The sequence below is a fragment of the Dasypus novemcinctus genome, chromosome 1, assembly GCF_030445035.2.
Source record: "Dasypus novemcinctus isolate mDasNov1 chromosome 1, mDasNov1.1.hap2, whole genome shotgun sequence".
Taxonomy (NCBI): domain Eukaryota; kingdom Metazoa; phylum Chordata; class Mammalia; order Cingulata; family Dasypodidae; genus Dasypus; species Dasypus novemcinctus.
The window spans coordinates 135,254,142-135,271,968 of NC_080673.1; the positions used below are offsets into that span (position 1 = coordinate 135,254,142).

Here is a 17,827-nt window from a genome sequence, read left to right on the forward strand (position 1 = left end):
TAACATAAGGTCCTGAAAGTGTTTCCCTATATTTACATTTAATTTTTAAGCTCACAAAATAATATAATATATTGATATGGATATACACATGTATACAAATACACTGATAGAAAGGAAAAATCTACCTCAGGAGTGGTTACTTCTAAGAGTTCTGGGGTGTTATGGAACTGGGGAGGAGTAGATAGAGGACTTCAACCATATCTATGAAATTATATTTATTTTTTTAAGTCTTAAGCAAAGATGGCAAAATGTTATTATTTGTTAATGCAGGCAGTAGCTACATGGTATTTGTTAGTCTGTAATTTCCTGAATGTTCGAAATAGTTTATTATTTTAACTGCAGAAATGAGGTGGAGAAAATTGGGAGAAATAAAAATGTCTGTGTTTAGGAGTGAGGATTGGGAGTGTTTTCTTATACACAAATGCTTTTGTACTCCCAGCATGGGAAAAGCAAAGATTTTCAAATCACAGTAACTTACTGTTATGAAAGAAAGCATGTTCTGAAAGAAAGACTGTGCTTCCAAGGCAAGCCCATAATAAAATAAAGCACAAGTATGAATTAACTCATTTTTCCCAATATTTTTGCATCCCTCTGAGATATGGAATCTAAAGCAATATTTGGTTAAGAAAAGAAGGAATGTGGGGAGCAGGAGATGGGAGGGAAGGAAGGAAAAAACTGTAAATGGTCAAATATATTCACTTATGAATATATTATGATAATATCTTCAGTTACGGTGATAAGCAGGTAATACTTGAGCCTGTTCTAAATGGAACTTTGTGTAACTATAATTTTATCTGAAGCCTGAAAGTAAATAATTGAGAGGTAACAGCTTCCCTAAAGCAGGAACAAGTGAGCATATAAATCCTGCTGAAACAAGGAGGAACTAAGTAATAGCAATAACCATAGATTGGCCTCAAATTTAAAATGTCTCCAACTCACCCCTGAGCACTTATATGCCCATTGGCACAAGCAATCCCCAATTTATAAAGGATTTAGTTGTATACCTGAGGAAGGAAAATGATAATCACAATGAAAAAGGTGGGGGCAGTTGGAAACACCTGAGATAAATTTGATGTTGAGACTTAACTAGCAACATTTAGAAAGGGAAGATATTTATCCTCTTTCATGAGCCTTATATAGATAAGCAATTTTGGCCAATTAGTTTGCTGAAAGTGCAGGTATAGTCACTTACCCAGCACCTTGCCCTTATCAGGAATCATGCTGTCTTTTCTGAGAGGTCCCCCTCTGGTTTAAGAGGTCCCATTAGTTGACATCTAGGAGAGCAGCAGAGGGTTAAGAGCAGACTGACCCCAGAGGGCCCAGCCCTTCCTTCTGAAAGGACATACAGGACACATGTGGGCTGTCTCTACCTACATCTTGCACAGGTATAAACACACAGGCGTCACAGGAAAGAATCACATGGGGACCAGGAGAGATGCACGCATGCTGCACTCTTGCTGTCAAGGTAACAACTACCTTGGATTCCTGGCAACAGCGTCCTTCTGGACCTGATATCAGAGGAACTAAAGTATTAGCCAGATTTCTCCCCTTGGGAAGGTCACTACCCTCCAGAAGGCCAATCAAAATATTAATCCCCTCAGTGAGAGGTGTTGCTAGCAGCACATTGGCAGGGAGAAATGCTCATCAGCATTTGTCTGTGGTGGGGAACACAGCCCCACAGTCCTTACACCCCACGCTTTCTTACTGCTTCCAACGAAGGCTTGGAGAGTACCATCATAGAGGGGTCTGTCTCCAGATAGAGATATGTAATGACTTCTTGGCAACCTCGTCGCTATGAAAAGTATCCATAAGCAAATCACAGCACTTCTTTTTGGTGGAAATTAAGTCTTATCCATCACAGGACTTAAGAGTTAGAGGATACCTTGACTACAGAATACAAAATAGCATACCTGAAATTCAAAGCAAAAAAGGATATACTTCTATAGCCATAGGTCCCTATGCTGAATATGTATCCCGTTTCCTCTCGCAGGGGCAAATTATAAGCTTGCCAGAGGAATGTCTGGCAATTCCAAGACCTCAAAATAGTCCCTTTTTTTCCCAGGAGGCATCTCATAAGTTCTCTCATCTATTGCACAGGAATCATCACTTTCATCCTTTCCTGGCACCCTGGAATGACTGTCAAGGCCCCTAACACTCCCACCCTTACCCTAGAAGCACCCTGAAGGTGTGGAAGAATAAACATCAGGTCAAAATCCCTACCAAAGTAGGGAATAACTCAAGACTTTAGGATGACATTGACATTGTTTTATGGCTCTCCAAACAGCAATGCTTTGTTCTTTCAAAGTTGCAGAGGTTTTCATGAAAATATCTCTTTGGGATTTTATTTCCAGACCCACCCTAGCACTCACACAGGGATCTACAGGAACTGGACAGAGTATGAACTGAATGAAGAACACCTCAGTGTGTCCCAAAAGTATCCCTTCTCACCAACCTTGGAGATTTGCCCTTAGATATAGCAAGACTACCTCCACCCTTTATTCCTTTGAATAAGGTACTGCTGAGCAGGATCCTCCAGCCCCTAAGCACATGGACTCCTAGAAACGTTGCAAATTTAGAAGAGCCTGAATGACCAAGTCCTCCTAAAATGGAATAAACACAATTGAGGCACAAGTTGAGATCCCCCTACTCTATAAACAACTAAGGGCATCACTTTTTCAAGGAAAATGACTTTTACCCACTGTGGAAGACAAAACTATCAGTAAATGAAGGAAAGGGCCTTCAACTATGTAAGAACAAGTTGTTCCTGAACATGCCCATACTCATACATCCAGGAGAGAGAGACTGAAGTGTGCTAAGGAAAACCAGAGACAAAAAGAACATAACTTGGGAAGTAGATGTGGCTCAAAAGATAGAGCTTCTGCCTACCATATAGGAGGTCCAAGGGTTCAATACCCAGGGCCTCCTAGCTTGTGTGGTGAGCTGGCCCACGTGCAGTGCTGCTGTGTGCAAGGAGTGCTGGCCCCTGCAGTGATGCCCCTGCATAAGGGTGCCCCCCACGCAAGGAGTGGCCCCTGTGCAAGGAGAGCCGCCCTGAGCAAAACCGCAGCCCACCCAGGAGTGGTGCCACACATACAGAGAGGTGACGCAGCAAGATGACGCAACAAAAAGAGACACAGATCCCTAGTGCCACCTGATGAGAATACAAGTGGACACAGAAGAACACACGGCAAATGGACACAGAGAGCAGACAATGGCGGGGAGAAGGGGATAAATAAATAAATAAATAAATAAATAAATAAATAAATAAATAAATAAATAAATAAATAGAACATAACTTGAAAAGTTCCTCCCTTAGGTTATCTCTTCACCCAAGTATCAAGGCTTTTCTTTCATCAGATACATAGAATGAAGATGTCTGAACATCTATCTTAATCACGATTTCTTCAAAAGAATCTAAGAAAATCTATAGATTTTCCCAGAAAAATACACACAAACACTTCCATACAAAATCCTACACATAATTTGGGGAGAAAAGGGTTCACAAATCCCCTTAAAATCCAGATTAGGAATTCCTAAACTTGATGATTTCTGAGATCTCTTCCAACTCTCAAATGCATTTTACATACCTAAATTAAACCACATTGAAATCATATGCATATCCTTTGGTTTCTTTGGGTTTTTTTTTTCCATTTACATGTTATTAAAATTTTTTAAAAATATATTTTTAATGCCTATATAATACTCCATCACATGGGTATAAGTTACTTAACTGATCCCTCACTGTCAAACATTTAATTCATGTCCAGTTTTCCAATGTTATACATAAGTGGCTGTAATAAACTTGTACATTTAAAACTTAAAAAAAAAATGGTGACAGTGCTGGGGAAGTGATTTACAGAGTTTAGCTGAGCAAAAACTACTCTAAGAAGATGGATGCTGGAAGGGTTTCATTTTCCCAGTTTTGATTTGGACTGTATGATGTTATCTACCCTATATATAATTTGCAAGATATATATAAATAATATTTATATATTTATATATTCAGTATATTAAATAATATTTACATACATATTTTATATATTAATTATATATATAGTTTCCATAGTTTCATTCGGTTTTTCAGCTCAAGATATGTTTCAAAACCCGTGTTTTTTTCCAAATCCTAATGCTGGAGTTAACCATGTAGAGATCTGGGAGAAGAGTGTCCCAGACTAAGTGAACAGTGACAGCAAGGCCCTGAGACAACAGTGTTCTAGGCATGGTCAAGGAACAGGAAAGAGGCCAAGATGGCTGGTGCGAAGTGAGTAGCAGGAGAATGGCAAGAAATGAACTTGGAAAGGAAGTCTGGAGACTGATCATCGAGACCTTATAAAGCATGATAAGGTCTTTTGCTTCATCTGATTAAAATGAGAACCAAAACATTTACTTTGTTCCGCTGAACAAGGCAGTCTTTTACTTTGGTCAGTGGTCTAGTTGGAAAAAAGAAAAGATATACTTTAACGGGAATCCCAAAACCGAGGAGGAAAGAGATTTGTTCTGAGAGACAACGGATTGCTTTGAAACCCACCTTAAGTTCATAACATGTGACTCTTGTAATTTTTATCAGAAAACATTGTTAATAGTAGGTTTATTTCATGATTTCCCTCTGTCTGAATGCAGTAACCTCCTATTTTCCCATTAGGTGAAACAGGAATGCTAGGCTAAATTCAGCATAACCATGGTGCTAATAATAGCACAAATGTGACCAGCACTTTGAGTTAGAAATCTACAAATTTTGATCTGAATTAAACCTTTTTATTTGTCTTCCAGGTTCAAGGTAATCTGCATTCTGTGCTGATCAAGCTTTAAGAAGAGCCACCAATGCTGTACCGTAACTTTATCAGAACAAACTACCAAACAATAGCCAAAGGTGCCAGCATGTGGTAACCATGTCTTTTTAGTCCCTGTATTTTTAGCAGCCCCTGCTGAGCAACTCACTTTCCCACATCGAGGCCACTAGAACAGTTTTCCAGCAGACCAAGCATAGAATCTCACTAGCTGGTTTGTTTAAATATTACAACCTTTCTTTCTCTGCTTTTCTTTATCTTTTTTCTCCCTTCCTTCACTGCACCCTTGCCCTCTTCCTTCCCTTCTTTTTCCTTCCTTCCTTTATTCCTTTCCTTCTATTTTTCTTTTTTTTTTTTTTTAAAGAATTATAGTTACACCTGGGCCTAAATTGCCTCCTTTAGAACTTAAATCATTCAGTGCTTTGTGCAAGACTTATAGCTGTGTTTAATTTTAATGGCAAAACAGGTATACAGAAAAGAACATCTGTTTTGAACAACATGAACATTGTTTTGTGGAGATCTAGTCATTCTAGTAAATGCTGTTTCTAGTGAAATTGTTTTGTGGTCATTTCTGCAAAACAGATGAAAAATACTTTGTTCTCCGAAATTGATGCCAGTCAAGGAGCTATATGAGAACTTCTGTTGTGCAGCCTCAAATTTCAGACTATTCTCTTCTTTACAGCTACCACCACCTGGATTCTTATATTCCCAGATCAACTGGGATTTGAGGATTCTTATTTATTGTTCATTGCTATGCAAAAACAAATAAGGCAACAGAAATAAAAAGTGTGATGATGTCACAAATCCTACCAAGTTTCTCAGTTCCTCAAGTTTCCTAATCTACACTGAAATCTAATTGGAAGTAAGTAAATCTCTCTTAGAGCACCATTCTTGGACTCTTTTTGGATCATGCCATCTATCAACTATTTATTGAGTAGTTAGTCTGTGCTGGGCACTGTCCAGGTGCTAGAGATACAACAGCAGTAAACATAAAAGGTAAAAATCCTGGCTGTAATGGAGTTTTCATTCCAATGGAGGAAAACTGACCTTAAACATATTATTAAAAATAATAAGTGGCATATATAGTTTGTCAAATGGTAATTAAGTGCTCTGGGTGGGGTGGGGAGTGAGGCAGCAAAGAAAGATAGGAAGAACTGAGGGATTGAGGGTGCAATTTTTTTTTTTTTTCGAGGTACTAGGGGCCAGGGATTAAACCCGGGACCTCATATATGGGAAGCTGGCACTCAACCACTGAGCCACATCGGGTCCCCTGAATTGGTTTTTCATTTGTTCACTTGTTTGTTTTTAAGAGACACAGGAAACTGAACCTAGGAACTCCCATGTGGGAAGCAGGCACTCAACCACTTGAGCCAAATCCGCTCTCCTCCCATAAGTTTTAAACGGTGTGTTCTCATTTTCATTTGTCTCAATATATTTACTAATTTCACTTACAATTTCTTTTTTGACTCACTGATTATTTAGGAGTATGTTGTTCAGCCTCTACACATTTGTGAATTTACCTCTTTGCTGTCTATTTTGACTTCCAGTTTCATTCCATTACGATGTGAAAAGGTGCTTTGTATAATTTCAACCTTTTTATATTTACTGAGACCTGCATTGTGACTTAACATGTGATCTATCTTGGAGAAAGATCCATGAGCACTTGAAAAGAATGTATAACCCACTGTGTTTGAGAGCAATGTTCTATATATGTCTGTTAGGTTTAGCTCGTTTATCATAGTGTTCAAGTTCTCTGTTTTCTTGTTAATATTCTGTTCTAAGGATGTGAGTGGTGTGGTTGAAGTATCAACTATTATTATAGAGATGTCTGTTTCTTCTTTCAGGTTTGCCAGAGTTTGCCTCATGTATTTTAGGGCTCCCTGGTTAGATGCATAGATATTTATGACTGTTATTTCCTCCTGGTCAATTGTCCCTTTCATTAATATATAATGGCATTCTTTATCTCATAGTTTTTTTTTGCATTTAATGTCTGTTTGTCCAATATTAATATAAGTACCCCTGCTCTTTTTCGGTTACGGTTTGTATGGAGTATCTTTTTCCAACCTTTCACTTTCAGCTAGTTTGTATCCCTAAGGTGAGTCTCTAGTAGGCAGCATATCAAGGGCTCATGTTGTTTTTGTTTTTTTTTTTTAATTGACTTTGTAATAATATTACATTAAAAATATATGTGTGAGGTCCCATTCAACCCCACCCCCCCATCCCCCCTCTCCCCCCCCCAACAACACTCGTTCCCATCATCATGACACTTCCATTGGATTTGGTAAGTACATCTTTGGGCACCTCTGCACCTCGTAGACAATGGTCCACATCATGGCCCATACTCTCCTCCATTCCATCCAGTGGGCCCTGTGAGGATTTACAATGTCCAGTGATTACCTCTGAGGCACCATCCAGGGCAGCTCCATGTCCCAAAGACGCCTCCACCTCTCATCTCTTCCTGCCTTTCCCCATACAAGGGCTCATGTTTTGTTTTGTTTTGTATCCATTCTGGCAACCTGTATCTTTTGATTGGGGAGTTTAATCCATTCACATTCAATGATATTACTGTAAATTTATTATTTACCTCCACCATTTTATTCTTTGATTTTCCTATGTCATAGCTTATTTTTTTCTGTTCATTTACTCTTTTGGTTATCCTTTCTGCTATTCTTTCTTCTATACCCTCCTCCGAGCCTCTCTCCTGTCTTTTTCTTTCAGGCTCTAATGCTTCCTTTAATATTTCTTGCAAAGGTGGATTCTTTTCCAAACTCTCTGAATTTCTCCTTATTTGTGAATATTTTAAACTCCCTTTCATATTTGAAGAACAGTTTTGCTGGATAAAGAACTCTCAGCTGGCAGTTTTTTTCTTTCAGTGTTCTAATTGTATCATACCACTGTTTTCTTACCTCCATGGTTTAGAATGAGACATCTTCACTGTCTTACTGTCTGTCCCTAGTATGTGATGGTTTGCTTCTCCATTGTTACTCTCAGAATTTTCTCTTTATCTTTGACATTTGACATTCTGAGCAGTATGTGTCTTGGAGTAGGTCTATTCACATTTATTTTGATTGAGGCACACTGTGCTTTTTGGACATGTAAGTTCATTTCTTTCATGAGAGTTGGGAAATTTTCAGCCATTATTTCCTCAAATATTCTTTCTGCCCCTTTTCCCTTCTCTTCTCCTTCTGGAACTCCCATGACACATACATTGTTGTGTTTTATGTTATCATTCAACTTCCTGAGGTCCTGTTAAATTTTTCCCACTCTTTCCTCTCTTCAATTTCAGCTCTTCTGTCTTCTGTATCACTTATTCTTTCTTCTGTCATTTTGAGTCTACTGATGTATGCCTCTAATGTGTTTTTTATCTCACCTATAATGTCTTTCATTCCTATGAGCTTTGCTACTTTTCTCTTCAGGTTTGCAAATTCTTCTTTGTGCTCACTCACTGTCTTCTTGATGTCTTTTATCTCTTTAGCCTTATTGTCTTTCAACTCATTATTTGATTTTGGAAATTTGTGTGCATCTCATTGACCAGTTTTCTCAAACTCTACATCTCTTCTGGGGCTTTAATATATTCCTTTCCTTGGGCCATTTCTTCCATTGTCTTAGTATGGCTTGTAATTTTTTGCTAATGTCTAGGCATCTGATTAGGGTAATGAGTTTACTCAGATGCTCTCTTTCTCTCTCTTTTGTAGGGAGTTAGTGGCAAGAAGCTGTGTGTTACAGCTGTTCTTTGATCCTTGGTTCAACCTATTCTGGGAATTTAGGATTGTCCCTGTTAGTTGTTCGGACTTGCACCCTAGACCCAGTAATGGGTTGCAGACCAACTTGCTAGGGTCTTGGGCATGGAAGCTGTAAAGGCAGGAAAATACCTCTCTTACTCATTTACTTTTAATTTACTCATGTCCATTTCTTTGGTCTGCCAGAAGGTGGTGTTTTTTTGTTGCCCTTTCATTTCAATGTCTGTTCCTAGTGTGTTTACTGCAACCCATATCAGAACAATTCCTGCCTGGAGGCTATGAGACTCGAAATTCAAGCTGTCTTAGAGGCAGTTCTGCAACCTTTGCTGGCAGTCACCTTTCTTTTCCCAGGAGGTAAATAATTCCATTCCCCTCTGCATCCTCAACAACCAGCCCTGGTCTGTAAAGAGGGGGATTAAGAGGGTCAGATCTCTTTAGTCCCTTGCTGGCTCCCAAGGCAAACAATGGTGTGGCTCCACCCAGCCAGGAAAGCTTGTGGGATGCAGCAGAACAAATTTGTGGGTAAAAAGCTGAATCAGCCTTAGGCTGTATGTGTCTCTCCCCTTCCATGGGGAGATGGATCCCTGGGGCCCCCTTGTCTGTAGCTGCCTGCCCCAAGGCCTGAGAATTCAAAAGTGTCTATAGGGTGGGGGAGGGTGCCAGCCGTTGCAGATGCATTTTTTAACTCACAGTTTTGCTGTTGCAATTCTTTTCCTTTGCCCCTCTTTCTTCTGTGCAGTGTCCAGCCTTCCCCTGGTGTTCCAAACTCTATAATATTTTTTCCAAGCTGTTTCTGCCTGTCCTCTAGCTATTTTTCTGAAAGAGAAGAGAGTCCTGTGCCTTTCTAATCGGCCATCTTCCCGGAAATTGGAGTCTTTGGAAATGTATTTTTTTAAATTGCCGGAAGAGAACAAAGAAATCTAGATTCTGGCCTTAGATTTTCCACCAAATCATTTTAGAACCAAGACAATGCACTTTTAAAGGATAAGCTTCTCCATGCTTTATCTAGCTATTGAAACTGATGCCCACCAATTCACCCCACTTAGCACCAATTATCAAAAGGTAGTTTCCAACTTCATTCATTTCCTGGCATGAGTATTCCTTTTCTATTTTCAGCTTGTAGAATTATTCAAGAATTACTTTTATATTCAAACCACAATTTTTAACTGCTTTTCAATAGAATTAATAATCCAGCTAATTACTATTTTGCCATTCAGTATCCCTAATTTTATATTATATACCAACCATTAGAGCTGTTTAAATTTTTTTTGGTTCTTCTCTGTCTAAGTTCTGGGTGGTATTTCACTTCTCTATCCCCTGGAAATTGCCATGTGACTTACTTTGGCCAATAAAATGGGAAAGTATTGTATGCCACTTCCAGGCAGAAACTTTTAAGAACCAGTGAACAAGTCATAATATCAGCTTTCCCACCATTAGCAGTTATAGACGCAAAGGACAAGGTGTTTTAGTTTCCTTGGCAGATCAAGCAAATGCTCATGGGTTGGGTTAAGCAATGGGAATTTAATGGCTCACAGTTTTTGAAGTTAAGAGAAAAGTCCAAATCAAGGTATAATTAAGGCAGTGCTTTTTCCCAAAGACTATGGTGTCTGGGCTAGCTGCCAGTGATACTTTGTCCTTAGCTTGTCAGATGGAAAGGCACATGGTGGCATCTCCTGGTCTCTCCCTTCCTTCTGGGTTCTGTTGATGTTCAGCTTCTCGCTACTCCCTCTGTGGCTTTCTCTCCCTATATTTTAATTTCATTCTCTTATAAAGGACTCAAGTGATAGGATAAAAACCCATCCTGATTGATTGGAGCCAAACCTTAACCGAAGCAACCTCATCAAAAGGTCCTACTTACACTAGGTTCATACCCACAGGAATGCATTAGATTTAAGAACATGATTTTCTGGGATACATACAGCTCCAAACCACCAAAAAAGGTAGAGACTTCTTCACCATCAGTACCTATGTAGCTGTGCAAGACCCACCTTGGTAATATAATGTGATCAAGAAGCAAACTCTTGTGTTGTGAAGTCATTGATATTAGGGCTTGAAGGGTGTATATTACTGCAGCATCACCTACTTATTCTGACTAATACACAGAAGTCAGAATAAGTGTATTACACATTATACTAGTGTAATAGTGTATTACATGTTACACTAGTAAATTCATCATTCATTCATTCATTTCATTCATTTGATAGATATTAAGTATCTTCTATGTGCCATTTAGTTATTTACACTTTTAGGGCACAATAGTGAAGAAAATAGACATCCCTGCCCTCATAGAACTTCCATTCCTATAGAGGAGACAAACATAAATACATAAAACAAACAAATAAGAAAGTCTTTTGATTCTTTGACTTCTAGGCTGATCCACTGACAGATTCTTAAGGGTTATCTGTGAAATCAGAAATCCTTAAAACAGTTGGTTCCCATTTTTGTTCTTTAAAGATCTCCATCTAGTTATTTGAAAAAGGTTATGTCAATTCTAAAAATAAAACTAATTTTATTAAGAAAACTACATTAAACGCTGTACTTCTAGGAACAGGGGTTTTCAGAAACCAATAGTATAATGTGAGGAACTTAGGAAAATTAAGATCACTGTTCTAGAATTAAAGCAATTGTGAACATTCAAAACAGTATAGAAGCTAACTATTTGTCAACCAGTGCTTTTGTGTTTGTCAGTGTACGAAGGGAGATATTGAGAAAAACTCCTTTCAATAACAATCTTTTTAGTACCTATGGTCTGTAGTAGTTTTAATCTATTCTGGGATTTGGGAAATGTATGGTAGAAATACAATCAGCTGTGAATAACAGGAAGGCCCTAGAAACAGTATCTTAAAAAGAAAAGTATTTAATATTCTCATGCAGCAAGAAATCAAGAAGTAGGTAGTCCAAGGCCAATGCAGCTTGTCAAGAGTTTGTCAAAGAAATAATTTCCTTCCCTTTTCCTGCTCTGCCATCTTTAGCATGTGGTTTTTGTTCTCATGGTCACATGATTGATAACGTGTCTTCAGGCACTGTGTCCAGGCTTCATGTAGAAAGGCAGGCAGGTGAATCTTCCTACATTTCCTCTATCATCTCATTAGTTAGAACTGGTCACAGAGCTATGAATACCTGTAAAGGAGTCAGGGGAAGTGCATGTTTTATCTGGGCATATAGCTGCCCTGAGGGCAGAGGGGGAAGGCTGGTTCCTTTTAATATTGAAAAAAGTTTTTGTATAGGCAACTAGCTGATTCAGCCAAAGGCATCATTAGAATAAAAACAATAATTAAAATCACGGGATTGAATGGATAAAGTCACAGGAAGGAAGTATACGATGAAAAAAAGGTGACAGCAAGGACAGAATTATAAGGAAGCATAACACGTAAAAGATTATTGTTAAGATGTCAATCCTACTCAAAGTAATTTATAACTTCAACACAGTGTCAATCAAAATTCTGAAAAAAGAGTGAAGATGGTTGCGCAGTGAGGGCCAAAGTGGGTTTTCTGGAATCCCAGTGGAGATTGCGGGTCCTAGTACACCGCAATCACGTCTATTATGTCCTATAACAGAGAGGCTGTCATGGCCATGTAGAGCTGAAGGAGGGTCGGCAGCTCAAGCCTTACACACTCAAGGGAATGGTGGCCAACCTCTTGTATGAGAAGTGTTTTGGTTCCTACTATACTGAGTCAGTCATTGCTGGGTTGTACCCAAAGACTTTAAGCCCTTCATTTACTCTCTGGACCTCATTTGACTTTGTGGTCAGTGGCACCTGCACCAAACAAATGTACAGAAAGTCTCTCTGGGAGCCCAACATGGATCCAGAACACCAGTTTGAAACAATCTCCCAAGCCATGATAAATGCTGTGGACCAGAATGCAGTGTCAGAGATAGGAGTCATTGGCCATATCATTGAAAAGGACAAAATCACCATCAGGACACTGAAGGCCTGAATAGACTGATCTCTTCCCCTGTACACACAGATTCCCAGAGCATTTTAAAAATAAAATAATATGGTTTTTCATTCAAAATAAAATTCCAATAGTCATCTTTGCAGAAATGGAAAAGACAATCATCAGATTTTATGGAAAACCGGGATGGGCAAAATGGTAACAGAATAGGGAGTACCAAGAGTCAGCTCATCCTATAGTGAAGTTAGTAATGAGCCAGAGCTATCTAAATCACCTTTTGGGGGCTCAGGAGTCCAGAAGAGCATCCTGAAACATCCTTGGAAATATGGACAGTGAAAACTGTCCATCTGCAGTGAAGATTCATGCATAGAACACTCCATGTCACAGAGGACAGTGTCCATACCCTACTGTTTCCATTTCTCAAAAACGGGGGAGGAAGAGATGTTTAGGCACTTCAGCTGCTGATTAGTAAATATGGCTGGCTAAAGTCCAGTCCTAAGTAAAGCTAGTTTGAATCTATCCATGTCAGAAAGAAGCTGGTAGCATCCATTTTTACTCCACCCCTGACATAAGAAGCAGGGCTGACTGAAAATCACAGTGACAGTAGGGACTGGCCTTCTTTCCACCCAGGTCAGATTGCTGTCCTAGCCTGGGCTCCAGGACTGCCTCTGGATGGGAGGAAGCTGAGGGACCTGCATCAGCCTCTCTGGACAATTGTACTCACTTTCAGCTTGCATGGACTAGATTGTTGGGCACCATGTGACCATATCCATGTCCATGACAGGACAGGAGGAGGGATAATGTTTTCTCAGCCTCTCCAGGCAAATGTGGGCTCTTTCAGCCTGCACAGTCTAGACTGCACAGTCCTGTATCTGCATCCCCACCCCTGACAGGGTAGGAGGAGGGACAGTGATCCCTCAGCCTTTCTGGGCAACTGTAGTTGTTTTGGCCTGCACAGACAAAATTGTTGCCCACCCCTGTGGCTCCATCTCTGTCCCAGGCAGGGGAGGAAAGGGCATAGTGCTCCATCAGTCTCTCTGTGCAATTACAGATAGTCTTGGCCTGAAATGGCTTGGATTACTACACACAGTGTGGCTCTGTCCCTACCCTTGGCAGGGGAGAAAAGTGGGAGAACTTTCAATGATGCCTGGCCAAGGCTGGCATCTTCAGCCTCCACAGCTTAGAGAACCAACTGCATCCTCAGCTCCTACTCTGTCACCAGTAAGGAAGCACAAGAAACAGATGAAAAAGAGCTGAAAATGTCAGATTGGCTAAACATGAACCACATAAAGTTCTAAAATAAGTTGAACTAAGTATCAAAGAGGGGCTACAGCATAAAGCCAATCAAATAAAAAACCCTAGACTAAAGAAAGAAACCAAGCCCAGAATAAATACATCAAGTAAAACAGAGGCCAAGACACCAACAAAAAATTACAAGCCAATCCAAGAAACAGGAAGATATGGCCTAGTCAACTAGGGGACATAAGGGAGTTGAGACAACTAGGGGAATGGGTGTAGCTCAGAGATTAAGGACCTACTTCCCATGTATGAGGTCCTGGGTTCAATCCCTGGTACCTCCTAAAAATAAAAAATAAAAAGGAGACAACCAATAACAGATGCTCAAACAAATCTCCTTAATGTATTTAATGAAATGGCTAAAGAAATTAAGGGTAATACGAAGACACAGGGTGATCACAAAGAAGAATTTGAAAGCATCCATAGAAAAATAGTAGATATTATTGGAATGAAAGGCACAATAAATTAAATTAAAAATAGACTGGAGGAATATAACAGCAGATTTGAAGAGGCAAAAGAAAAGACCAGTGAGCTTGAAGACAGGGTCCCTGAAAGTGAACACACAAAAGAACAGATAAAGATAAGAATGGAAAAAATTAAACAGGGTATATTAGTCAGGGTTCTCTAGGGAAACAGAATCAACAAGAGATATCTGTCAATAGTATGCGATTTTATGAGAGTCTCTCACGTGACTGTGGGGATGCACAAGTCCAGGTTCTGCAGGCAAGCTGCAACCAGAGGCTCCAATGAAAGTCCAGTGAAGGTTCTTGACAAGTTCTGGGAGACACTGGCTGTCCAAAGATGAGCTGGGAAATTCTCACTCAATACTGGAATCACTTTCCCTTTTAAGGCATTCAACCAATTGGATAAAGCATCACTCATTTCTGATGGCAATCTCCCTGATTGATATCATTGTAATCAGCTATCTATGATGTACCACTGCAGTAAGGTCAATGGTGACTGAAGTCCATAAATGCCTTTGTATTACAGTTAGCGTAGTGCTTGCTTTTGACTGAAACAGTTGGGCACAAATACCTGGCCTGGTTGACACCATAGTCTAACCATCACACAGGGTCTCGGGGAACTAAATGACAGCAAGAGATTGGCAAACATAAATGTCATGAGTGCCCCAGAAGGAGAAAAAAAGAGAAAAAGGTTAGAAGAAATATTTGAGGAAATAATGTTAGAAAATTTCCCCACTCTATTGAAGGGCATAGATATCCATGTCCAAGAACCACAACACAGTTCCATCCAAATAAACCTGAATAGACCCACTCCAAGATACATACTAACCAGAATGTCAAATGCAGAGCCACTCCAAGATACATACTAACCAGAATGTCAAATGCCAAAGATAAAGAGAAAATTCTGAGAGCAGCAAAAGCAAAGCAATTCATCACATACAAGGATGCCCAATAATATTAAGTGCTGATCAGAAATGACAGAGGTGAGAAGATAGTGGTATGATATATTTAAGCTACTGCAAGGGAAAAACTGTGGGCCAAGACTCTTATATCCAGCAAGACAGACTTTCAGAAATGAGGGTGTGTTTAGAATATTCACATATAAACAAAAACTAAGAGGGTTCATAACCAAGAGATTGGCTTTGCAGGAAATACTAAAGGAAGGGATACAGCTTGAAAAGAAAAGAAAGGAGAGAGAAGTTTGGAAGAGAGCCTAGAAATGAAGGTGATATTGGTAACAGTAACTAAAAGTGTAAAAAGACTGGTGAAAATAAGATATGACAGATAAATATCCAAAGGTCAAAAAAGTGAAGAGCTGCCTTTACAGTAATAACATTGAATGTTAATGGCCTAAACTCCCCAATCAAAAGACACAGACTGGTGGAATGGATAAGAAAATATGACTCATCTATATGCTGTTTACAAGAGACTCATCTAAGTCCCAAGGATACAAACAGACTGAAAGTGAAAGGATGGGTGGCTGGATAATATGGAGCCAAGCAAGATGGTGGCTCCCAAGAAGGCTCCAAGAGATGCCTTGGTAATGGCACAGATCCTGAAGGACATGGGAATTACAGAGTATGAGCCAAGGGTTATAAATCTAATGTTGGAATTTGCTTTCCAATATGTGCCTACAATTCTGGATGATGCAAAAATTTATTCAAGTCATGCTAATAAACCTAATGTTGATGCAGATGATGTGAGACTGGCAATCCAGCATCGTGCTGACCAATCTTTTACCTGTCCTCCTTCAAGAGATTCTTTACTGGCTATTGCAAGGCAGAAAAATCAAACCTCTTCACCACTGATTAAGCAGGACTAAGACTGCCACTGGACAGATACTGCTTAACAGCTCCAACTATAGGATGAAGTCCTTGATTTAAAAAGGATCTAACCAAAGAAGACAAGCTCCACAGTTAAGTGTTGGTACTATTAGTAAAGGACTTACCACTCCTACAAAAGCAGCCCCACAAAAGTATCTGTCCCAAGTAAAGTTACAACTCCAGTTTCAGTGACAAGTCAAAGATTTACGGTGCAGATTCCACCTTCTCGGTACACATATGTCAAACCAGTTCCTGCAACAACTGCAGTTCCAAATGTACTAATTAATCCTTCAATGATTGGGTTCAAAAAATATTCTTACTACCACCAACATGGTTTCATCACAGAATGCAATCAATGAATCAAACCCATTGAAAACATAAAGATGATGATGACAATGTTACTTTGTAAGGAATATAATCTAGCCTCCATGCATTTCAAAAGTTTAGTTGGTTTTGAGCCCAGTATACTGAAATAAACATTCTAGATCTTCTCAAGTTGTATCTTAGAAAAAAATGTAGCTGCAATATTCTTCACTTTAGTTAAAACTGTTAGATTTCATTAGTCAGAGTAGAAATGTTTTTGCATTAGGTTTTTAAGTATGAGAAGTTAAGTAATTGTTTAGGAGCTTCATTAATGTCAAGTCCTACAATGGCAAATTCTATTTTTGGAAGAAGTTTTCTGCCATGTATCACTGATGACAGCACATAAATTTTAATTTCTACTGTAGGGTCAGTGACTAATCTTTAACAGCATAACTTCTAATCTACATGTAAACAGTACCTTTTTTGTAAGGTAAATAGTCACTTTTATTGTCACTAAATTCTTTGACAAAATCTCTCAATTTAGGAAGCACTGTGTGTAATAGATGGATTTACAGGAATTCTAAATCCATTGGGAATGCAATTGCTTTTTTGGTTTTTCCTAACTTCCTGCCTCCTCTCAACACCCTTTCTAGATCCCATCATTTTCTGTACTCCATATAGGCTTAAGGTTCTCCCCATTCCTCTTAAATAAAAAATCCAAAACTGGAATTTTTAAAGCATCATTCCTGATATAGTTGAGTATCATTTTTATATTTTTAAAACATGTCTATATGCTTGATGTTTCATTTTAAACTGAAGGTTATATTTGCTGTCTTTCTTTTTTTTATTATTATTTTATTTATTTCTCTCCCCTTCCCTCCTACCCCACTGTCTGCTCTGTGTGTCCACTCAGTGTGTGTTTTTCTGTGTCCACCTGCATCCTAGCGGCAATGGGAAACTGCGTCTTTTTTGTTGTTGTGGAATCTTGCTGCGTCAGCTCTCCATTTGTGTGGCACCACTCCTGGATGGGTTGTGCTTTTTTCACGTGGGGTTGCTCTCCTTGCACGTGGGGCACCCCCATGCAGGGGCACGCCTGCATGGCACAGCACTCCTTGCATGCAGCTCTGTGTGTGAGCCAGCTCACCACACGAGTCAGGAGGCCCTGGGTATTAAACCCTGGACCCTTCCATATGGTAGGTGGATACTCTATCAGTTGGGCCACGTCTGCTTCCCTGCTGTTTTTCTGTATATACAGAAGTAGTTTGGCTTTTTCCTTGCCTTTTATGCTTACTGAGTTTTTCTCTGCTTTTGACAAGTAGTTATATTCAGTTTCAGTCTTTTATTCCAAGTTAACTCTAACAAATTCCAGAGTTCTAAATTTAATAAAAAAGATGTGATAGCTTATTAAAATCTGCCTTGATAAGTATATTTACACTGGACTGAGGCAAACCCACCATAGAACAAGTGCTTTCTTCCTTTCTAGTACATATGTTTGGCTGTTACTGTTTGAACCCTTA

The 17,827-nt window shown here is 39.3% G+C and overlaps 1 pseudogene; it reads left to right on the top strand.

Annotated features, from left to right (window-relative positions):
* Nucleotides 1-15,673: 15,673 nt before the first annotated feature.
* On the top strand, nt 15,674-16,416 carry LOC101424777 (transcription initiation factor TFIID subunit 9B pseudogene; annotated as a pseudogene).
* Nucleotides 16,417-17,827: the final 1,411 nt, after the last annotated feature.